The following is a 19120-nucleotide window of genomic DNA, read 5'->3' as shown; positions in this document are numbered from 1 at the left end:
AAACGCATACGCCCTTTTTGGCCAACCAAGCAAGCTTGCAAAGGAAATCTGCACTACAATGAAGTCTCACTTCCCCCCGGTCAAAAGGGCCATCTGAAAAAAGTGTAAAATCCAGAAAGGCAGGACAGGCCATGGAGAACTGGGAGCCTTGTTATGCTGATGGGCGGGATGTAAATTGCCAACAGACACTCGGGAGAAGTGTATGGTGTTTCCTGAAACATCTAAAAAACAAAGCAACAGAGCCTAGGGCACTTCCACTTATGGTCCTATAGCTTAGGGAAATTAAAATCAAAAAGACACAGCCACCCCAAAATTTGGGACGCCTCTGTTTACAAGAACCTCGTTTACAGTACAAGTTCAACATCGCAGAAAGTGAAAAATGGATAAAGAAGTTGTGGTATTTACTTACAAAGCAATATCACTCAGCAATGAAATCTATGTCATCAGGCCCTTAGCAGCACAATGAGTGGATTCAGGTATGATGATTCTAACTGAAATAAGTCACACAGAAAAAGAAACATCATAAGATATCAGTAATACACGGAATGTAAACTTGGCTACACAGGAACTGAATTACAGAACAGAACAGGGTCTCAAATTTAGAAAACCAACTTATGCTTGCTTAAGGGGAAAGGTGAGTTGGGGTGCTGCATAAAACCAGAGATTGAAATGAGCACAGATAAAGTTCCTTAAGCCAAATATGGAATAGACAAGAGCTACTCCTTGCTCAACGAAATGGACTCAACACCGCATATTAAACGCCTAAGAATGTACCTGACTAGTAAGTATCTTAAAACCTATGGATTGCTATGTCTCCGAAAGAGAATCAAGCATGTGTACAGGGGCATAAACGCAGCAGTGATAGGATTGGAGAGGTTCGGTGAGCAAATGAAGACCCTTTGAAGTCATATTGCATGGTACCCATTCCACGGGTTTCAACTACCCAGGTTTAAGGTATTCTTCCTTCAGCTAAAACATGCATGTGGAACCTAGAGTATGATCAACCATGTGATCGGGAGACGTGTTCAAATATGTCTCAGTTTTCGTACCCTGGTACTCGGGTGCAACATTCCAGACGCTTTACTAACACCCTCCCGACTTGGAGAGTCAGTCCCTTTAACCTCCTGTTTGGCCCAGTTTGCAATTTCTGCGGAAGATGAACAGGAATAGCGAGAACCAATGAGAGACTAGCTGGAGGTGTCTGGACGGGCAAATTTAACTCTCATTTCCCACCAGGAAGAGGAATTAACCAAAGGCTCAGCGTGCCGTGCCGGAACCAGATTAGGGCCTGAAGCCATCCTGCGGTGTTGCGGCCAGCTCAAAAGAAAGCGAGTTGAAGAAAGGAGCTCAGGGGCACTGTAATTCACAAACCTGCAGAGTTATAAATGACAGCTATCGTCCAAAAATATACTGAAGTAAGGCTGCCAAGAGGACTTGAAAGCGGGGCAGAATTGCAGGAAACCGATTTCAGGAGGTAGACTGGAATTGCATTGAAAGCATAGGAAAAGAGGCAGAACGTCCACAATGATGCACTTGGCCAAAAAGGGCGTATGCGTTTTTTTCTGAATATATTCAGGAAAAAACGCATACGCCCTTTTTGGCCAACCAAGCAAGCTTGCAAAGGAAATCTGCACTACAATGAAGTCTCACTTCCTCCCGGTCAAAAGGGCCATCTGAAAAAAGTGTAAAATCCAGAAAGGCAGGACAGGCCATGGAGAACTGGGAGCCTTGTTATGCTGATGGGCGGGATGTAAATTGCCAACAGACACTCGGGAGAAGTGTATGGTGTTTCCTGAAACATCTAAAAAACAAAGCAACAGAGCCTAGGGCACTTCCACTTATGGTCCTATAGCTTAGGGAAATTAAAATCAAAAAGACACAGCCACCCCAAAGTTTGGGACGCCTCTGTTTACAAGAACCTCGTTTACCGTACAAGTTCAACATCGCAGAAAGTGAAAAATGGATAAAGAAGTTGTGGTATTTACTTACAAAGCAATATCACTCAGCAATGAAATCTATGTCATCAGGCCCTTAGCAGCACAATGAGTGGATTCAGGTATGATGATTCTAACTGAAATAAGTCACACAGAAAAAGAAACATCATAAGATATCAGTAATACACGGAATGTAAACTTGGCTCCACAGGAACTGAATTACAGAACAGAACAGGGTCTCAAATTTAGAAAACCAACTTATGCTTGCTTAAGGGGAAAGGTGAGTTGGGGTGCTGCATAAAACCAGAGATTGAAATGAGCACAGATAAAGTTCCTTAAGCCAAATATGGAATAGACAAGAGCTACTCCTTGCTCAACGAAATGGACTCAACACCGCATATTAAATGCCTAAGAATGTACCTGACTAGTAAGTATCTTAAAACCTATGGATTGCTATGTCTCCGAAAGAGAATCAAGCATGTGTACAGGGGCATAAATGCAGCAGTGATAGGATTGGAGAGGTTCGGTGAGCAAATGAAGACCCTTTGAAGTCATATTGCATGGTACCCATTCCACGGGTTTCAACTACCCAGGTTTAAGGTATTCTTCCTTCAGCTAAAACATGCATGTGGAACCTAGAGTATGATCAACCATGTGATCGGGAGACGTGTTCAAATATGTCTCAGTTTTCGTACCCTGGTACTCGGGTGCAACATTCCAGACGCTTTACTAACACCCTCCCGACTTGGAGAGTCAGTCCCTTTAACCTCCTGTTTGGCCCAGTTTGCAATTTCTGTGGAAGATGAACAGGAATAGCGAGAACCAATGAGAGACTAGCTGGAGGTGTCTGGACGGGCAAATTTAACTCTCATTTCCCACCAGGAAGAGGAATTAACCAAAGGCTCAGCGTGCCGTGCCGGAACCAGATTAGGGCCTGAAGCCATCCTGCGGTGTTGCGGCCAGCTCAAAAGAAAGCGAGTTGAAGAAAGGAGCTCAGGGGCACTGTAATTCACAAACCTGCAGAGTTATAAATGACAGCTATCGTCCAAAAATATACTGAAGTAAGGCTGCCAAGAGGACTTGAAAGCGGGGCAGAATTGCAGGAAACCGATTTCAGGAGGTAGACTGGAATTGCATTGAAAGCATAGGAAAAGAGGCAGAACGTCCACAATGATGCACTTGGCCAAAAAGGGCGTATGCGTTTTTTCCTGAATATATTCAGGAAAAAACGCATACGCCCTTTTTGGCCAACCAAGCAAGCTTGCAAAGGAAATCTACACTACAATGAAGTCTCACTTCCCCCCGGTCAAAAGGGCCATCTGAAAAAAGTGTAAAATCCAGAAAGGCAGGACAGGCCATGGAGAACTGGGAGCCTTGTTATGCTGATGGGCGGGATGTAAATTGCCAACAGACACTCGGGAGAAGTGTATGGTGTTTCCTGAAACATCTAAAAAACAAAGCAACAGAGCCTAGGGCACTTCCACTTATGGTCCTATAGCTTAGGGAAATTAAAATCAAAAAGACACAGCCACCCCAAAGTTTGGGACGCCTCTGTTTACAAGAACCTTGTTTACAGTACAAGTTCAACATCGCAGAAAGTGAAAAATGGATAAAGAAGTTGTGGTATTTACTTACAAAGCAATATCACTCAGCAATGAAATCTATGTCATCAGGCCCTTAGCAGCACAATGAGTGGATTCAGGTATGATGATTCTAACTGAAATAAGTCACACAGAAAAAGAAACATCATAAGATATCAGTAATACACGGAATGTAAACTTGGCTACACAGGAACTGAATTACAGAACAGAACAGGGTCTCAAATTTAGAAAACCAACTTATGCTTGCTTAAGGGGAAAGGTGAGTTGGGGTGCTGCATAAAACCAGAGATTGAAATGAGCACAGATAAAGTTCCTTAAGCCAAATATGGAATAGACAAGAGCTACTCCTTGCTCAACGAAATGGACTCAACACCGCATATTAAATGCCTAAGAATGTACCTGACTAGTAAGTATCTTAAAACCTATGGATTGCTATGTCTCCGAAAGAGAATCAAGCATGTGTACAGGGGCATAAACGCAGCAGTGATAGGATTGGAGAGGTTCGGTGAGCAAATGAAGACCCTTTGAAGTCATATTGCGTGGTACCCATTCCACGGGTTTCAACTACCCAGGTTTAAGGTATTCTTCCTTCAGCTAAAACATGCATGTGGAACCTAGAGTATGATCAACCATGTGATCGGGAGACGTGTTCAAATATGTCTCAGTTTTCGTACCCTGGTACTCGGGTGCAACATTCCAGACGCTTTACTAACACCCTCCCGACTTGGAGAGTCAGTCCCTTTAACCTCCTGTTTGGCCCAGTTTGCAATTTCTGCGGAAGATGAACAGGAATAGCGAGAACCAATGAGAGACTAGCTGGAAGGTGTCTGGACGGGCAAATTTAACTCTCATTTCCCACCAGGAAGAGGAATTAACCAAAGGCTCAGCGTGCCGTGCCGGAACCAGATTAGGGCCTGAAGCCATCCTGCGGTGTTGCGGCCAGCTCAAAAGAAAGCGAGTTGAAGAAAGGAGCTCAGGGGCACTGTAATTCACAAACCTGCAGAGTTATAAATGACAGCTATCGTCCAAAAATATACTGAAGTAAGGCTGCCAAGAGGACTTGAAAGCGGGGCAGAATTGCAGGAAACCGATTTCAGGAGGCAGACTGGAATTGCATTGAAAGCATAGGAAAAGAGGCAGAACGTCCACAATGATGCACTTGGCCAAAAAGGGCGTATGCGTTTTTTCCTGAATATATTCAGGAAAAAACGCATACGCCCTTTTTGGCCAACCAAGCAAGCTTGCAAAGGAAATCTGCACTACAATGAAGTCTCACTTCCTCCCGGTCAAAACGACCATCTGAAAAAAGTGTAAAATCCAGAAAGGCAGGACAGGCCATGGAGAACTGGGAGCCTTGTTATGCTGATGGGCGGGATGTAAATTGCCAACAGACACTCGGGAGAAGTGTATGGTGTTTCCTGAAACATCTAAAAAACAAAGCAACAGAGCCTAGGGCACTTCCACTTATGGTCCTATAGCTTAGGGAAATTAAAATCAAAAAGACACAGCCACCCCAAAGTTTGGGACGCCTCTGTTTACAAGAACCTCGTTTACCGTACAAGTTCAACATCGCAGAAAGTGAAAAATGGATAAAGAAGTTGTGGTATTTACTTACAAAGCAATATCACTCAGCAATGAAATCTATGTCATCAGGCCCTTAGCAGCACAATGAGTGGATTCAGGTATGATGATTCTAACTGAAATAAGTCACACAGAAAAAGAAACATCATAAGATATCAGTAATACACGGAATGTAAACTTGGCTCCACAGGAACTGAATTACAGAACAGAACAGGGTCTCAAATTTAGAAAACCAACTTATGCTTGCTTAAGGGGAAAGGTGAGTTGGGGTGCTGCATAAAACCAGAGATTGAAATGAGCACAGATAAAGTTCCTTAAGCCAAATATGGAATAGACAAGAGCTACTCCTTGCTCAACGAAATGGACTCAACACCGCATATTAAATGCCTAAGAATGTACCTGACTAGTAAGTATCTTAAAACCTACGGATTGTTATGTCTCCGAAAGAGAATCAAGCATGTGTACAGGGGCATAAACGCAGCAGTGATAGGATTGGAGAGGTTCGGTGAGCAAATGAAGACCCTTTGAAGTCATATTGCATGGTACCCATTCCACGGGTTTCAACTACCCAGGTTTAAGGTATTCTTCCTTCAGCTAAAACATGCATGTGGAACCTAGAGTATGATCAACCATGTGATCGGGAGACGTGTTCAAATATGTCTCAGTTTTCGTACCCTGGTACTCGGGTGCAACATTCCAGACGCTTTACTAACACCCTCCCGACTTGGAGAGTCAGTCCCTTTAACCTCCTGTTTGGCCCAGTTTGCAATATCTGCGGAAGATGAACAGGAATAGCGAGAACCAATGAGAGACTAGCTGGAGGTGTCTGGACGGGCAAATTTAACTCTCATTTCCCACCAGGAAGAGGAATTAACCAAAGGCTCAGCGTGCCGTGCCGGAACCAGATTAGGGCCTGAAGCCATCCTGCGGTGTTGCGGCCAGCTCAAAAGAAAGCGAGTTGAAGAAAGGAGCTCAGGGGCACTGTAATTCACAAACCTGCAGAGTTATAAATGACAGCTATCGTCCAAAAATATACTGAAGTAAGGCTGCCAAGAGGACTTGAAAGCGGGGCAGAATTGCAGGAAACCGATTTCAGGAGGTAGACTGGAATTGCATTGAAAGCATAGGAAAAGAGGCAGAACGTCCACAATGATGCACTTGGCCAAAAAGGGCGTATGCGTTTTTTCCTGAATATATTCAGGAAAAAACGCATACGCCCTTTTTGGCCAACCAAGCAAGCTTGCAAAGGAAATCTACACTACAATGAAGTCTCACTTCCCCCCGGTCAAAAGGGCCATCTGAAAAAAGTGTAAAATCCAGAAAGGCAGGACAGGCCATGGAGAACTGGGAGCCTTGTTATGCTGATGGGCGGGATGTAAATTGCCAACAGACACTCGGGAGAAGTGTATGGTGTTTCCTGAAACATCTAAAAAACAAAGCAACAGAGCCTAGGGCACTTCCACTTATGGTCCTATAGCTTAGGGAAATTAAAATCAAAAAGACACAGCCACCCCAAAGTTTGGGACGCCTCTGTTTACAAGAACCGCGTTTACAGTACAAGTTCAACATCGCAGAAAGTGAAAAATGGATAAAGAAGTTGTGGTATTTACTTACAAAGCAATATCACTCAGCAATGAAATCTATGTCATCAGGCCCTTAGCAGCACAATGAGTGGATTCAGGTATGATGATTCTAACTGAAATAAGTCACACAGAAAAAGAAACATCATAAGATATCAGTAATACACGGAATGTAAACTTGGCTACACAGGAACTGAATTACAGAACAGAACAGGGTCTCAAATTTAGAAAACCAACTTATGCTTGCTTAAGGGGAAAGGTGAGTTGGGGTGCTGCATAAAACCAGAGATTGAAATGAGCACAGATAAAGTTCCTTAAGCCAAATATGGAATAGACAAGAGCTACTCCTTGCTCAACGAAATGGACTCAACACCGCATATTAAATGCCTAAGAATGTACCTGACTAGTAAGTATCTTAAAACCTATGGATTGCTATGTCTCCGAAAGAGAATCAAGCATGTGTACAGGGGCATAAACGCAGCAGTGATAGGATTGGAGAGGTTCGGTGAGCAAATGAAGACCCTTTGAAGTCATATTGCATGGTACCCATTCCACGGGTTTCAACTACCCAGGTTTAAGGTATTCTTCCTTCAGCTAAAACATGCATGTGGAACCTAGAGTATGATCAACCATGTGATCGGGAGACGTGTTCAAATATGTCTCAGTTTTCGTACCCTGGTACTCGGGTGCAACATTCCAGACGCTTTACTAACACCCTCCCGACTTGGAGAGTCAGTCCCTTTAACCTCCTGTTTGGCCCAGTTTGCAATTTCTGCGGAAGATGAACAGGAATAGCGAGAACCAATGAGAGACTAGCTGGAGGTGTCTGGACGGGCAAATTTAACTCTCATTTCCCACCAGGAAGAGGAATTAACCAAAGGCTCAGCGTGCCGTGCCGGAACCAGATTAGGGCCTGAAGCCATCCTGCGGTGTTGCGGCCAGCTCAAAAGAAAGCGAGTTGAAGAAAGGAGCTCAGGGGCACTGTAATTCACAAACCTGCAGAGTTATAAATGACAGCTATCGTCCAAAAATATACTGAAGTAAGGCTGCCAAGAGGACTTGAAAGCGGGGCAGAATTGCAGGAAACCGATTTCAGGAGGTAGACTGGAATTGCATTGAAAGCATAGGAAAAGAGGCAGAACGTCCACAATGATGCACTTGGCCAAAAAGGGCGTATGCGTTTTTTCCTGAATATATTCAGGAAAAAACGCATACGCCCTTTTTGGCCAACCAAGCAAGCTTGCAAAGGAAATCTACACTACAATGAAGTCTCACTTCCCCCCGGTCAAAAGGGCCATCTGAAAAAAGTGTAAAATCCAGAAAGGCAGGACAGGCCATGGAGAACTGGGAGCCTTGTTATGCTGATGGGCGGGATGTAAATTGCCAACAGACACTCGGGAGAAGTGTATGGTGTTTCCTGAAACATCTAAAAAACAAAGCAACAGAGCCTAGGGCACTTCCACTTATGGTCCTATAGCTTAGGGAAATTAAAATCAAAAAGACACAGCCACCCCAAAGTTTGGGACGCCTCTGTTTACAAGAACCTCGTTTACAGTACAAGTTCAACATCGCAGAAAGTGAAAAATGGATAAAGAAGTTGTGGTATTTACTTACAAAGCAATATCACTCAGCAATGAAATCTATGTCATCAGGCCCTTAGCAGCACAATGAGTGGATTCAGGTATGATGATTCTAACTGAAATAAGTCACACAGAAAAAGAACCATCATAAGATATCAGTAATACACGGAATGTAAACTTGGCTACACAGGAACTGAATTACAGAACAGAACAGGGTCTCAAATTTAGAAAACCAACTTATGCTTGCTTAAGGGGAAAGGTGAGTTGGGGTGCTGCATAAAACCAGAGATTGAAATGAGCACAGATAAAGTTCCTTAAGCCAAATATGGAATAGACAAGAGCTACTCCTTGCTCAACGAAATGGACTCAACACCGCATATTAAATGCCTAAGAATGTACCTGACTAGTAAGTATCTTAAAACCTATGGATTGCTATGTCTCCGAAAGAGAATCAAGCATGTGTACAGGGGCATAAACGCAGCAGTGATAGGATTGGAGAGGTTCGGTGAGCAAATGAAGACCCTTTGAAGTCATATTGCATGGTACCCATTCCACGGGTTTCAACTACCCAGGTTTAAGGTATTCTTCCTTCAGCTAAAACATGCATGTGGAACCTAGAGTATGATCAACCATGTGATCGGGAGACGTGTTCAAATATGTCTCAGTTTTCGTACCCTGGTACTCGGGTGCAATATTCCAGACGCTTTACTAACACCCTCCCGACTTGGAGAGTCAGTCCCTTTAACCTCCTGTTTGGCCCAGTTTGCAATTTCTGCGGAAGATGAACAGGAATAGCGAGAACCAATGAGAGACTAGCTGGAGGTGTCTGGACGGGCAAATTTAACTCTCATTTCCCACCAGGAAGAGGAATTAACCAAAGGCTCAGCGTGCCGTGCCGGAACCAGATTAGGGCCTGAAGCCATCCTGCGGTGTTGCGGCCAGCTCAAAAGAAAGCGAGTTGAAGAAAGGAGCTCAGGGGCACTGTAATTCACAAACCTGCAGAGTTATAAATGACAGCTATCGTCCAAAAATATACTGAAGTAAGGCTGCCAAGAGGACTTGAAAGCGGGGCAGAATTGCAGGAAACCGATTTCAGGAGGTAGACTGGAATTGCATTGAAAGCATAGGAAAAGAGGCAGAACGTCCACAATGATGCACTTGGCCAAAAAGGGCGTATGCGTTTTTTCCTGAATATATTCAGGAAAAAACGCATACGCCCTTTTTGGCCAACCAAGCAAGCTTGCAAAGGAAATCTGCACTACAATGAAGTCTCACTTCCCCCCGGTCAAAAGGGCCATCTGAAAAAAGTGTAAAATCCAGAAAGGCAGGACAGGCCATGGAGAACTGGGAGCCTTGTTATGCTGATGGGCGGGATGTAAATTGCCAACAGACACTCGGGAGAAGTGTATGGTGTTTCCTGAAACATCTAAAAAACAAAGCAACAGAGCCTAGGGCACTTCCACTTATGGTCCTATAGCTTAGGGAAATTAAAATCAAAAAGACACAGCCACCCCAAAGTTTGGGACGCCTCTGTTTACAAGAACCTCGTTTACAGTACAAGTTCAACATCGCAGAAAGTGAAAAATGGATAAAGAAGTTGTGGTATTTACTTACAAAGCAATATCACTCAGCAATGAAATCTATGTCATCAGGCCCTTAGCAGCACAATGAGTGGATTCAGGTATGATGATTCTAACTGAAATAAGTCACACAGAAAAAGAACCATCATAAGATATCAGTAATACACGGAATGTAAACTTGGCTACACAGGAACTGAATTACAGAACAGAACAGGGTCTCAAATTTAGAAAACCAACTTATGCTTGCTTAAGGGGAAAGGTGAGTTGGGGTGCTGCATAAAACCAGAGATTGAAATGAGCACAGATAAAGTTCCTTAAGCCAAATATGGAATAGACAAGAGCTACTCCTTGCTCAACGAAATGGACTCAACACCGCATATTAAATGCCTAAGAATGTACCTGACTAGTAAGTATCTTAAAACCTATGGATTGCTATGTCTCCGAAAGAGAATCAAGCATGTGTACAGGGGCATAAACGCAGCAGTGATAGGATTGGAGAGGTTCGGTGAGCAAATGAAGACCCTTTGAAGTCATATTGCATGGTACCCATTCCACGGGTTTCAACTACCCAGGTTTAAGGTATTCTTCCTTCAGCTAAAACATGCATGTGGAACCTAGAGTATGATCAACCATGTGATCGGGAGACGTGTTCAAATATGTCTCAGTTTTCGTACCCTGGTACTCGGGTGCAACATTCCAGACGCTTTACTAACACCCTCCCGACTTGGAGAGTCAGTCCCTTTAACCTCCTGTTTGGCCCAGTTTGCAATTTCTGCGGAAGATGAACAGGAATAGCGAGAACCAATGAGAGACTAGCTGGAGGTGTCTGGACGGGCAAATTTAACTCTCATTTCCCACCAGGAAGAGGAATTAACCAAAGGCTCAGCGTGCCGTGCCGGAACCAGATTAGGGCCTGAAGCCATCCTGCGGTGTTGCGGCCAGCTCAAAAGAAAGCGAGTTGAAGAAAGGAGCTCAGGGGCACTGTAATTCACAAACCTGCAGAGTTATAAATGACAGCTATCGTCCAAAAATATACTGAAGTAAGGCTGCCAAGAGGACTTGAAAGCGGGGCAGAATTGCAGGAAACCGATTTCAGGAGGTAGACTGGAATTGCATTGAAAGCATAGGAAAAGAGGCAGAACGTCCACAATGATGCACTTGGCCAAAAAGGGCGTATGCGTTTTTTCCTGAATATATTCAGGAAAAAACGCATACGCCCTTTTTGGCCAACCAAGCAAGCTTGCAAAGGAAATCTACACTACAATGAAGTCTCACTTCCCCCCGGTCAAAAGGGCCATCTGAAAAAAGTGTAAAATCCAGAAAGGCAGGACAGGCCATGGAGAACTGGGAGCCTTGTTATGCTGATGGGCGGGATGTAAATTGCCAACAGACACTCGGGAGAAGTGTATGGTGTTTCCTGAAACATCTAAAAAACAAAGCAACAGAGCCTAGGGCACTTCCACTTATGGTCCTATAGCTTAGGGAAATTAAAATCAAAAAGACACAGCCACCCCAAAGTTTGGGACGCCTCTGTTTACAAGAACCGCGTTTACAGTACAAGTTCAACATCGCAGAAAGTGAAAAATGGATAAAGAAGTTGTGGTATTTACTTACAAAGCAATATCACTCAGCAATGAAATCTATGTCATCAGGCACTTAGCAGCACAATGAGTGGATTCAGGTATGATGATTCTAACTGAAATAAGTCACACAGAAAAAGAACCATCATAAGATATCAGTAATACACGGAATGTAAACTTGGCTCCACAGGAACTGAATTACAGAACAGAACAGGGTCTCAAATTTAGAAAACCAACTTATGCTTGCTTAAGGGGAAAGGTGAGTTGGGGTGCTGCATAAAACCAGAGATTGAAATGAGCACAGATAAAGTTCCTTAAGCCAAATATGGAATAGACAAGAGCTACTCCTTGCTCAACGAAATGGACTCAACACCGCATATTAAATGCCTAAGAATGTACCTGACTAGTAAGTATCTTAAAACCTATGGATTGCTATGTCTCCGAAAGAGAATCAAGCATGTGTACAGGGGCATAAACGCAGCAGTGATAGGATTGGAGAGGTTCGGTGAGCAAATGAAGACCCTTTGAAGTCATATTGCATGGTACCCATTCCACGGGTTTCAACTACCCAGGTTTAAGGTATTCTTCCTTCAGCTAAAACATGCATGTGGAACCTAGAGTATGATCAACCATGTGATCGGGAGACGTGTTCAAATATGTCTCAGTTTTCGTACCCTGGTACTCGGGTGCAACATTCCAGACGCTTTACTAACACCCTCCCGACTTGGAGAGTCAGTCCCTTTAACCTCCTGTTTGGCCCAGTTTGCAATTTCTGCGGAAGATGAACAGGAATAGCGAGAACCAATGAGAGACTAGCTGGAGGTGTCTGGACGGGCAAATTTAACTCTCATTTCCCACCAGGAAGAGGAATTAACCAAAGGCTCAGCGTGCCGTGCCGGAACCAGATTAGGGCCTGAAGCCATCCTGCGGTGTTGCGGCCAGCTCAAAAGAAAGCGAGTTGAAGAAAGGAGCTCAGGGGCACTGTAATTCACAAACCTGCAGAGTTATAAATGACAGCTATCGTCCAAAAATATACTGAAGTAAGGCTGCCAAGAGGACTTGAAAGCGGGGCAGAATTGCAGGAAACCGATTTCAGGAGGTAGACTGGAATTGCATTGAAAGCATAGGAAAAGAGGCAGAACGTCCACAATGATGCACTTGGCCAAAAAGGGCGTATGCGTTTTTTCCTGAATATATTCAGGAAAAAACGCATACGCCCTTTTTGGCCAACCAAGCAAGCTTGCAAAGGAAATCTACACTACAATGAAGTCTCACTTCCCCCCGGTCAAAAGGGCCATCTGAAAAAAGTGTAAAATCCAGAAAGGCAGGACAGGCCATGGAGAACTGGGAGCCTTGTTATGCTGATGGGCGGGATGTAAATTGCCAACAGACACTCGGGAGAAGTGTATGGTGTTTCCTGAAACATCTAAAAAACAAAGCAACAGAGCCTAGGGCACTTCCACTTATGGTCCTATAGCTTAGGGAAATTAAAATCAAAAAGACACAGCCACCCCAAAGTTTGGGACGCCTCTGTTTACAAGAACCGCGTTTACAGTACAAGTTCAACATCGCAGAAAGTGAAAAATGGATAAAGAAGTTGTGGTATTTACTTACAAAGCAATATCACTCAGCAATGAAATCTATGTCATCAGGCACTTAGCAGCACAATGAGTGGATTCAGGTATGATGATTCTAACTGAAATAAGTCACACAGAAAAAGAACCATCATAAGATATCAGTAATACACGGAATGTAAACTTGGCTACACAGGAACTGAATTACAGAACAGAACAGGGTCTCAAATTTAGAAAACCAACTTATGCTTGCTTAAGGGGAAAGGTGAGTTGGGGTGCTGCATAAAACCAGAGATTGAAATGAGCACAGATAAAGTTCCTTAAGCCAAATATGGAATAGACAAGAGCTACTCCTTGCTCAACGAAATGGACTCAACACCGCATATTAAATGCCTAAGAATGTACCTGACTAGTAAGTATCTTAAAACCTATGGATTGCTATGTCTCCGAAAGAGAATCAAGCATGTGTACAGGGGCATAAACGCAGCAGTGATAGGATTGGAGAGGTTCGGTGAGCAAATGAAGACCCTTTGAAGTCATATTGCATGGTACCCATTCCACGGGTTTCAACTACCCAGGTTTAAGGTATTCTTCCTTCAGCTAAAACATGCATGTGGAACCTAGAGTATGATCAACCATGTGATCGGGAGACGTGTTCAAATATGTCTCAGTTTTCGTACCCTGGTACTCGGGTGCAACATTCCAGACGCTTTACTAACACCCTCCCGACTTGGAGAGTCAGTCCCTTTAACCTCCTGTTTGGCCCAGTTTGCAATTTCTGCGGAAGATGAACAGGAATAGCGAGAACCAATGAGAGACTAGCTGGAGGTGTCTGGACGGGCAAATTTAACTCTCATTTCCCACCAGGAAGAGGAATTAACCAAAGGCTCAGCGTGCCGTGCCGGAACCAGATTAGGGCCTGAAGCCATCCTGCGGTGTTGCGGCCAGCTCAAAAGAAAGCGAGTTGAAGAAAGGAGCTCAGGGGCACTGTAATTCACAAACCTGCAGAGTTATAAATGACAGCTATCGTCCAAAAATATACTGAAGTAAGGCTGCCAAGAGGACTTGAAAGCGGGGCAGAATTGCAGGAAACCGATTTCAGGAGGTAGACTGGAATTGCATTGAAAGCATAGGAAAAGAGGCAGAACGTCCACAATGATGCACTTGGCCAAAAAGGGCGTATGCGTTTTTTCCTGAATATATTCAGGAAAAAACGCATACGCCCTTTTTGGCCAACCAAGCAAGCTTGCAAAGGAAATCTGCACTACAATGAAGTCTCACTTCCCCCCGGTCAAAAGGGCCATCTGAAAAAAGTGTAAAATCCAGAAAGGCAGGACAGGCCATGGAGAACTGGGAGCCTTGTTATGCTGATGGGTGGGATGTAAATTGCCAACAGACACTCGGGAGAAGTGTATGGTGTTTCCTGAAACATCTAAAAAACAAAGCAACAGAGCCTAGGGCACTTCCACTTATGGTCCTATAGCTTAGGGAAATTAAAATCAAAAAGACACAGCCACCCCAAAGTTTGGGACGCCTCTGTTTACAAGAACCGCGTTTACAGTACAAGTTCAACATCGCAGAAAGTGAAAAATGGATAAAGAAGTTGTGGTATTTACTTACAAAGCAATATCACTCAGCAATGAAATCTATGTCATCAGGCACTTAGCAGCACAATGAGTGGATTCAGGTATGATGATTCTAACTGAAATAAGTCACACAGAAAAAGAACCATCATAAGATATCAGTAATACACGGAATGTAAACTTGGCTACACAGGAACTGAATTACAGAACAGAACAGGGTCTCAAATTTAGAAAACCAACTTATGCTTGCTTAAGGGGAAAGGTGAGTTGGGGTGCTGCATAAAACCAGAGATTGAAATGAGCACAGATAAAGTTCCTTAAGCCAAATATGGAATAGACAAGAGCTACTCCTTGCTCAACAAAATGGACTCAACACCGCATATTAAATGCCTAAGAATGTACCTGACTAGTAAGTATCTTAAAACCTATGGATTGCTATGTCTCCGAAAGAGAATCAAGCATGTGTACAGGGGCATAAACGCAGCAGTGATAGGATTGGAGAGGTTCGGTGAGCAAATGAAGACCCTTTGAAGTCATATTGCATGGTACCCATTCCACGGGTTTCAACTACCCAGGTTTAAGGTATTCTTCCTTCAGCTAAAACATGCATGTGGAACCTAGAGTATGATCAACCATGTGATCGGGAGACGTGTTCAAATATGTCTCAGTTTTCGTACCCTGGTACTCGGGTGCAACATTCCAGACGCTTTACTAACACCCTCCCGACTTGGAGAGTCAGTCCCTTTAACCTCCTGTTTGGCCCAGTTTGCAATTTCTGCGGAAGATGAACAGGAATAGCGAGAACCAATGAGAGACTAGCTGGAGGTGTCTGGACGGGCAAATTTAACTCTCATTTCCCACCAGGAAGAGGAATTAACCAAAGGCTCAGCGTGCCGTGCCGGAACCAGATTAGGGCCTGAAGCCATCCTGCGGTGTTGCGGCCAGCTCAAAAGAAAGCGAGTTGAAGAAAGGAGCTCAGGGGCACTGTAATTCACAAACCTGCAGACTTATAAATGACAGCTATCGTCCAAAAATATACTGAAGTAAGGCTGCCAAGAGGACTTGAAAGCGGGGCAGAATTGCAGGAAACCGATTTCAGGAGGTAGACTGGAATTGCATTGAAAGCATAGGAAAAGAGGCAGAACGTCCACAATGATGCACTTGGCCAAAAAGGGCGTATGCGTTTTTTCCTGAATATATTCAGGAAAAAACGCATACGCCCTTTTTGGCCAACCAAGCAAGCTTGCAAAGGAAATCTGCACTACAATGAAGTCTCACTTCCCCCCGGTCAAAAGGGCCATCTGAAAAAAGTGTAAAATCCAGAAAGGCAGGACAGGCCATGGAGAACTGGGAGCCTTGTTATGCTGATGGGCGGGATGTAAATTGCCAACAGACACTCGGGAGAAGTGTATGGTGTTTCCTGAAACATCTAAAAAACAAAGCAACAGAGCCTAGGGCACTTCCACTTATGGTCCTATAGCTTAGGGAAATTAAAATCAAAAAGACACAGCCACCCCAAAGTTTGGGACGCCTCTGTTTACAAGAACCGCGTTTACAGTACAAGTTCAACATCGCAGAAAGTGAAAAATGGATAAAGAAGTTGTGGTATTTACTTACAAAGCAATATCACTCAGCAATGAAATCTATGTCATCAGGCACTTAGCAGCACAATGAGTGGATTCAGGTATGATGATTCTAACTGAAATAAGTCACACAGAAAAAGAACCATCATAAGATATCAGTAATACACGGAATGTAAACTTGGCTACACAGGAACTGAATTACAGAACAGAACAGGGTCTCAAATTTAGAAAACAAACTTATGCTTGCTTAAGGGGAAAGGTGAGTTGGGGTGCTGCATAAAACCAGAGATTGAAATGAGCACAGATAAAGTTCCTTAAGTCAAATATGGAATAGACAAGAGCTACTCCTTGCTCAACAAAATGGACTCAACACCGCATATTAAATGCCTAAGAATGTACCTGACTAGTAAGTATCTTAAAACCTATGGATTGCTATGTCTCCGAAAGAGAATCAAGCATGTGTACAGGGGCATAAACGCAGCAGTGATAGGATTGGAGAGGTTCGGTGAGCAAATGAAGACCCTTTGAAGTCATATTGCATGGTACCCATTCCACGGGTTTCAACTACCCAGGTTTAAGGTATTCTTCCTTCAGCTAAAACATGCATGTGGAACCTAGAGTATGATCAACCATGTGATCGGGAGACGTGTTCAAATATGTCTCAGTTTTCGTACCCTGGTACTCGGGTGCAACATTCCAGACGCTTTACTAACACCCTCCCGACTTGGAGAGACAGTCCCTTTAACCTCCTGTTTGGCCCAGTTTGCAATTTCTGCGGAAGATGAACAGGAATAGCGAGAACCAATGAGAGACTAGCTGGAGGTGTCTGGACGGGCAAATTTAACTCTCATTTCCCACCAGGAAGAGGAATTAACCAAAGGCTCAGCGTGCCGTGCCGGAACCAGATTAGGGCCTGAAGCCATCCTGCGGTGTTGCGGCCAGCTCAAAAGAAAGCGAGTTGAAGAAAGGAGCTCAGGGGCACTGTAATTCACAAACCTGCAGAGTTATAAATGACAGCTATCGTCCAAAAATATACTGAAGTAAGGCTGCCAAGAGGACTTGAAAGCGGGGCAGAATTGCAGGAAACCGATTTCAGGAGGTAGACTGGAATTGCATTGAAAGCATAGGAAAAGAGGCAGAACGTCCACAATGATGCACTTGGCCAAAAAGGGCGTATGCGTTTTTTCCTGAATATATTCAGGAAAAAACGCATACGCCCTTTTTGGCCAACCAAGCAAGCTTGCAAAGGAAATCTACACTACAATGAAGTCTCACTTCCCCCCGGTCAAAAGGGCCATCTGAAAAAAGTGTAAAATCCAGAAAGGCAGGACAGGCCATGGAGAACTGGGAGCCTTGTTATGCTGATGGGCGGGATGTAAATTGCCAACAGACACTCGGGAGAAGTGTATGGTGTTTCCTGAAACATCTAAAAAACAAAGCAACAGAGCCTAGGGCACTTCCACTTATGGTCCTATAGCTTAGGGAAATTAAAATCAAAAAGACACAGCCACCCCAAAGTTTGGGACGCCTCTGTTTACAAGAACCGCGTTTACAGTACAAGTTCAACATCGCAGAAAGTGAAAAATGGATAAAGAAGTTGTGGTATTTACTTACAAAGCAATATCACTCAGCAATGAAATCTATGTCATCAGGCACTTAGCAGCACAATGAGTGGATTCAGGTATGATGATTCTAACTGAAATAAGTCACACAGAAAAAGAAACATCATAAGATATCAGTAATACACGGAATGTAAACTTGGCTACACAGGAACTGAATTACAGAACAGAACAGGGTCTCAAATTTAGAAAACAAACTTATGCTTGCTTAAGGGGAAAGGTGAGTTGGGGTGCTGCATAAAACCAGAGATTGAAATGAGCACAGATAAAGTTCCTTAAGCCAAATATGGAATAGACAAGAGCTACTCCTTGCTCAACGAAATGGACTCAACACCGCATATTAAATGCCTAAGAATGTACCTGACTAGTAAGTATCTTAAAACCTATGGATTGCTATGTCTCCGAAAGAGAATCAAGCATGTGTACAGGGGCATAAACGCAGCAGTGATAGGATTGGAGAGGTTCGGTGAGCAAATGAAGACCCTTTGAAGTCATATTGCATGGTACCCATTCCACGGGTTTCAACTACCCAGGTTTAAGGTATTCTTCCTTCAGCTAAAACATGCATGTGGAACCTAGAGTATGATCAACCATGTGATCGGGAGACGTGTTCAAATATGTCTCAGTTTTCGTACCCTGGTACTCGGGTGCAACATTCCAGACGCTTTACTAACACCCTCCCGACTTGGAGAGTCAGTCCCTTTAACCTCCTGTTTGGCCCAGTTTGCAATTTCTGCGGAAGATGATCAGGAATAGCGAGAACCAATGAGAGACTAGCTGGAGGTGTCTGGACGGGCAAATTTAACTCTCATTTCCCACCAGGAAGAGGAATTAACCAAAGGCTCAGCGTGCCGTGCCGGAACCAGATTAGGGCCTGAAGCCATCCTGCGGTGTTGCGGCCAGCTCAAAAGAAAGCGAGTTGAAGAAAGGAGCTCAGGGGCACTGTAATTCACAAACCTGCAGAGTTATAAATGACAGCTATCGTCCAAAAATATACTGAAGTAAGGCTGCCAAGAGGACTTGAAAGCGGGGCAGAATTGCAGGAAACCGATTTCAGGAGGTAGACTGGAATTGCATTGAAAGCATAGGAAAAGAGGCAGAACGTCCACAATGATGCACTTGGCCAAAAAGGGCGTATGCGTTTTTTCCTGAATATATTCAGGAAAAAACGCATACGCCCTTTTTGGCCAACCAAGCAAGCTTGCAAAGGAAATCTGCACTACAATGAAGTCTCACTTCCCCCCGGTCAAAAGGGCCATCTGAAAAAAGTGTAAAATCCAGAAAGGCAGGACAGGCCATGGAGAACTGGGAGCCTTGTTATGCTG

The sequence above is a fragment of the Pseudorca crassidens genome, chromosome 8 (assembly GCF_039906515.1).
Source record: "Pseudorca crassidens isolate mPseCra1 chromosome 8, mPseCra1.hap1, whole genome shotgun sequence".
Taxonomy (NCBI): domain Eukaryota; kingdom Metazoa; phylum Chordata; class Mammalia; order Artiodactyla; family Delphinidae; genus Pseudorca; species Pseudorca crassidens.
This window is presented reverse-complemented; position numbering follows the sequence as displayed.